Here is a 6,625-nt window from a genome sequence, read left to right on the forward strand (position 1 = left end):
TTTCTGACATGTGCCTCCCTGGCAAAATGAAGCAGGGAGATCTGGTAAGCAAATGCCAAGAATAAAATGATTAATAATGTGAAGATATTCAGATTGCCCAGCTCACTGAACCTGCGTGAGGATCCAGCATTGTCCCTAGTGTGAACAGCTCAGTGCACCGAGATAACCAACCGCCTGGGTTTGCTTTACTGTCAGTGCTAAAGGCAGGAAGGCACCTGCCAAACCAGGACAAGGGGGTCACCCCATGGTGAACATCAGTTACCCTCCCCAGCCCACACAGGCAGACAACCTGGGGAGACGACGGCTCAGGGCTTAGAACCCAAAGGCCTGAACAAATGAGGAAGTTTCTCCAACAAAGGCCTTCTTTGACAGGGTAACCAGTCATCATTTCTGAGCATTCCAGGACTGCTGTGCAGACTCACAGGTATTTGGCAACCAGTGGGATAAAACAAAGATGCCATTGAGGATATTTACAACCAACCCCTCTCAGGAGATAACCTCAAGGTCTTTCCCTTGCACGCGGCCTTTCCGTGACTCATCCACAGCAGCTCCCTCCCTCCACCACACAAAGACCCTACAAATTCTCTTTCGTATTCCTGAGAATAAAAACACTGTGGGTCATCCCCTGGAATTGGTTCTCACCCATTTTCTTTCCTTTGACCGTAGCCAGGGCAGGCATCTGATTCTATAGCTTGTCCGTAGAGTGGAAAACCAATTTGGATTTTCACAACCTGAAACCTAATTTCTGGTAGGAAGGTACCATCTGGTGGATATTTGTGAAACTGCTCACGTCCTGTGTTTGAAAACGAGCATCTGGGGGCAGCGCGCCTCTCCGAATGTCAATGGGAACGTTGCTCCAAGAGGAGGAGAGTGCCACACTCAATGTGGCTGATCTTCTTAACTATGTGATGCTGTGTATGTGACTATGTGGGAAGCAGTGTCATCCCTGTTTACAGTTTGCCCAGTTCACAATGAATTCAAACAGCTACTCATTGTCTCTTCCTCTCAAGCATACTCCTTGCTCCTCTGTGACAGGCACATTGATCTATGAGAGTCGTCTCTTGAGAAATCTAGTCATATCGCATGCAAACATTGTCTAATTGGTGCACCTACCCCACTGTGGGCATGTTCACACCGTGTCATGGGCCCTTTGTGGAGAGCCGTCCCCTTTGTTCACCACAGTCTGCACCCCCTGTAGGAGGTCAGGGGATGTCTGCCACGTTTGTGGGACTAGCCCCCTAACAGCAGGGTGAGCAGGGTTGACCACTCGCTCAAGCTGGGCAGTCAGATTTTCACTCTCTTGAGATCTGGAAGCAGTATTCAGAAACCACGAACAAGTGCGGCTGGATCTGCGGTGGGGTGGATCCCGGCACTCAGGGCCATGCTGCCGCTGCCATGTGCACAAAGCAGCAGCCCTGCCTGGCCTGCAGCGTGAGTACCAGCCCAGAGCAGAGAGAGCTGAAGAGACCCTTCTGCCTATGCCCTGAGGCAGTCCACATCGCTGGGCTGCATTCTGGCCCTTGAACTTCATGGGTTATTCTATTAAAACAATGAATTCCCCTTGACTACCGAAGCAAGCTCTGGTGGTTACTTACATTTAGACACACACACACACACACACACACACAACACACACCCCTGCTGACAAAGGTCTATCAGCAGATCCTGAAGCCTGACCCAGTGGGTCTCACAGAAATTTTTTTTAAAAAGCTTCAATCAAAAAAAATGTCAAAGGATTCCATGTTCCGTATACATCTGCAGTCAACAGGGAGATAAAGCAACCTGCCCCCAGCCTGTTTGAAGGCTTCAGCAAGGGGGGCCATTAAGCCTCTGCCCCAGCTGAAGAGCAGGCTGTCTCCACAGGAAAGATCATCGCCCGTGACGTAAACGGTTTGTGGAGGAAGCGCATGGTGAAGGAGGAAGGAGGCACTCCCTAACCAAAAGAAGGAAGTTGGAGTTTTGGTGGGGAGGGATGAGGCGGCCAGAGAGCGTCTCTGCGATGCTGCCTGGGCTCCCCGGAAGCCGACTCTGAGCAGAGCTCAGTGGGCAGGAGGTTTATTAAGGAGTGTTCTCGGATCCACACCTGTGGAAGGAAGGGAGACAAGGCAGGAGTGGGTAGAGGGAGGAGCTGAGCTGTGAGAGGGCACAGCAGCAGCCTCGGCCCACCCTACAGGGAGCTTTGGAGTTTTAATGGCCTGTCAGGCTTACCCATGTTGGGCTAAAATGGCCTGGCCTTGTCCTTCTGTGTCAGTCACTCGCTGGATGTGGGTTGCTCCATGAAGGCTGCGACCTTGGACGAGGAGGGTCTCTACAGCCTATAGCTATCTGCTATCTGCTAATGGGGTCCTATCAGTGTCTGCTGTATGCTGATGGGGTCCTAGCACTGGGGTGGCAAGTCCTTCCCTGTGGGAGTTCCTGATCTGTGGACCCCAGCTGGGTTCCTCATGAGATCTCTACTACCTTGTTAAGGTCTCGTGCTCACTAGGAGACGGCATCGTTCCCGTTCTGTTCCTTCAATGAGAAATTGACAGAAATGGATAGTTTAAACTATAGCCAAAAGGCCAGGGACTAGGTGAGGAAACACTGTGAAGTCATCATCAATCTTGTTCCATTTCTACTTTTGCTCCTTTGCCCCTTCCCTTTACATACTATTCCTCCTCTCCTTTTTGTTTTCTCCTCTCTCTCCATTCCTTCCTTCAGTTGTTTTTCTCTTCCCACAGGATAAGCAACAGGACGGGCTAGTTCATCCCGTGGAGTAAATGACTGCTGACTAACCATTCCAGTCCAGCGCCATCTTCTCCAGTCCTGCTGCAGTCCAGATGTGCATCATAACTGAATTTCATTCATGTCTTACCTGGTCTCCCTTCTCCATTTCTTCTCTAGTCTACCTTGACCACTGAAGCCATACGAAGCATCACTAAATGCCACCTTCATCAGGTCACTCCCTTGTTTAGGAGAGTACAGTGTCTCCCCAGTCCCTTCCAGGCCCGGTTCAAGGACAAGCAGCACTGGCCCAGGAATCAGAGGCCAAGGGGCCATGTACCCCAGAAGTTCGGAGCACAGGCCCTGGAGCCCAACCGCTGGGCAAGTCTCATTTCCAACATTTAGCAGCCCCATGACTTTGGGCAAGGTACTTACCCTCTTCTGTCTCAGTTTCTTCATCTGTCAAGCGAAAAGAAGCTGGTGTGAGGATGTGATTAGTTAATCTAGTGAGTACATCTAAAGCACTTAGAATAGGTGCTTCATCATCTTAGCCACTGGTTGTATTATTTGTACTATTAAATCACTGAGTATCAAGCACCTGAGTGACCCTGACCTCGGACAAGTCACTTCACCTTGCTGGGGAGGGATCTCAGTTTCCTCGTGCTTAAATTGAGGGGATTGCTTAGATCATCCCTAGGGTCCTGGCCAGCCCCAGGACTCAGTTTCTCTCATTCTTACCATGTCATTCAAGGCTCACCCATCCACACACATTTTCACACTATAGCTGTAATTTTGGGCTCACTCTTGTATCAGCCTTTGTTCCTACTCCTGTTCAGCCTAGCATTGTCACTGCTCCCTTCAGTGTGTTGTCAGTCTTACCAGATTATAGGACAGAATAGGTCTCTTTTATCTTTGTGTGCACACGCGGGGTCTGAATAGCTTCTTCTACATAGGTTTTCAGGCAATATTTATTAACCAAATTGATGCGGAGCACGGATTGCTTTTGGCCACTTTCCAGCTATTCATCTTGCCTGACTCTACCCCTCTGGAACCACTCCTCTAGCAGAAGCCCTGGAAACACTCTTTTTCAATTGCCAGTTTAATTTGCCACCATCTGTCACAGAGTATGAGTTCCTGGAGGCCTAGAGCACATCCTCTCCCAGAGGTTTAGCACAGTGCCCCATCCAACCCCAGGCAGAGGTAATTTATATGCAAAAAAAGGCCAGGGTCATTGTGGGAGAGGGGAAGGAAGGCTGAATTTGGAAGGAGACAAACCATTGCAGCCTTCAGTTTCTGAATTATTCCCACTCAGTTTGCATTGATAGAATTTTAGGAATTCATTTCTAAATGTTTAGAAAATGTTGTGTCTTTGAGTACAGTAATCTTCCAGAAAGAAGAGATCATCCCAGCTGTATTGTTTATTCTTTTGTATATTAACACCTGTGGCACCCACTGTAAGTTGTTTGGGGTTAGACCATGATAAGAGAAGAAACTGACAAAAATTCTTAAGATCCACAGGAGTGGGAAAAGGAGGTGGGAAGTGACACTTTCTTCCAGAGGTATCAGTGATAAAATCTGTAATACAGAATAAAGAAGCCACCACTACATGAGTGAGTGGGGCAGCTTTGGACCTGTGCCTTCTCCCTAGAAGGTCAACAAATACATTCCTATATGTTTAATAGATGTATATTTGGGCCTGTTGCACTGGGCGTACTGAGAACACTCACTAGAATTTCCAAGAACTGTAACATTCCTTTACAGAGTAGCCAGATTTCTAGCAACCACAGCCCTCCAGCACATAGCCAGGACTGTGGAGGTCAGGTAGAAAACACCACAGCATCACTGCTCCCCTGTACCACCAACGGATGTGCATTCAAGAAGCACAGAACAATTCAAGCCTGAGCAAACCGTGTGCTTGCAAGCATCATGTTAATTGTGAAGCCAATTCAATCTGCTGGGCGTCCCTTTTGTGCTGCAGATATAATTCTGAAAACGAGTGCAAACAAGTGCTTCTGAATCCAAGGTCTGGTATTTCCCACTTTCGCCTTGCCAACCTACCCAGCCAATGCTAATCTCCATTGTTAATGCTGTGTAGTTTGGCCTCTGATTAATCTGATCAAAGGACATGTGCCCAGTGTCTCTTATTAACGCTTCATAGTAAGGTTCCTAACCTTGGGCTTGCTGCCCTTTGCTATGAACACAATAGAGTGGTTACAGAATGACGTTTGGGGGATGATCTCTACTCTACCATCTTACCTGTAACTGTTGGAAAAGGCCTCCTCTATATGTGCTGCTTCAAAATCCTGCCTCCTGGTCCTTAAAGGTCACATTTTATAAATCTCATGTATTCAGAGTAAATATAGCAAACAAAAAAAAAAACCTCTTGAGGGGTTGTGGTCATGCTGGAGACAACCAGAGCTGGGACTGCTCCCTCCTCACCCTGGAATGTATCACCCATCCTCTTCTCCACTGCTTTCCAAGAAGAGGACTGACCCCTCACTCTTTTCCAGGATTAACCTACTTTTCTCTCACTTTCCATCCCACCATCTCTTACCTCTTCTGGAAGCTTGAGTCAAACCCATCCCTTCTCACTTCTGCCTCCTTAGCCTCAGTGCACAGGTATGCTTGAGGCTTCCAGGTGAACGAACCCAAGCAACCTGTTTCCAACCTATCCTCCTGCCCTTTGAGCTTTTTAAGTGCATATTTCTTGAAAAAAAAAATAATAACAAAAGTTGTTTCCAATGATTGGAGCCGTCTCATTATTCTTACTCCGGGGCTCCTTGCAATCCTCGTCAATTCCCATTTCCCTTCTGAAGTTGATCCCTCAAAGTCCACCAGTGATCTTCCAATTGGGAAATGTAATGACCTTTTATTCAGTCTTTATCTTTGTCATCTCTCTGCAGGCTTTGGCATTTCTGCCAGCTGTTTCTTTCATGTCCTTTGCTCTCCTGGTTCCCAGGACACCCTGCCCCCACGCACACTAACACTGTGGCCACCCCCTCCTTCCTTCTTTGACTCCTCTTTTTCCTTGGGTCTCCTGCATGTCATTCCCCAAAGCCCTGTTCTTATTTCCCTCCTTTACCTTTCCTTTCTCAAGGTTTCAGCATTCACCTCTTCATGCATTACCCTTCATCTTCACTTGCAGTTCTGAAGATGCTATTGAGCTGGCGATCTGTTTCTAGATCATGGAAATTATCTCCCATATACCCCTCAAAATCAACAGGTACCAAACTGCACTCACCATTTTCCCTCCTAAATATGCTCCTCTTATTTTAGATACTGTACCAACCGCCATCCTCACCTCTATCCCAGCACCTCGGTCACCTCCCAGGCTAAACAACTCAGCATTGGCCTTCCGCCACTGCCTTTCCCCAGGTCTAATTATGTCCTAAACCCCATCAATGCCACCACTGTACTAGCCTTCTCATAGCCCCCCTCCTCCCTGTTCCCATGCTCCACCCTAATCCAGGTCTTCACAGTCTCTTCTCTGGATAATTATGTGGCAGGCCAATTGCCTGAGATACTAACTTGTGTCTTTTGTGCTGCCTTTTCCCTTATCTATTCCACGAAAAAATGAGCACCCTGTGCATCCTTGTCTTTAGGTGAAGGCTTCCTGGCTTTTATTGAAGAAAGCACATTTAGTGTTTTTGAGGACAACAAGAGGAGAGGGAAAGACTTAAAGATAAAAGAAGTGGAATACTACTCAGCAACAAAAAAGAAATACTAAACAACAAAATGGTATGAACTATTGATTTCTACAATATGGGTAAGTCTCACACATACAATGTTGGGTAAAAGGAGCAGGACGCTACAGAGCGTATCCTGCATGATTCTATTTATATGAATTTCTAGAACAGGCAAATTAGTCTATGAGGATAAAATTTAGAAGAGTGACTGCTTTCAGGCGGGGAGAGGATGGACT

Source organism: Macaca mulatta, chromosome 12, assembly GCF_049350105.2.
Source record: "Macaca mulatta isolate MMU2019108-1 chromosome 12, T2T-MMU8v2.0, whole genome shotgun sequence".
NCBI lineage: Eukaryota > Metazoa > Chordata > Mammalia > Primates > Cercopithecidae > Macaca > Macaca mulatta.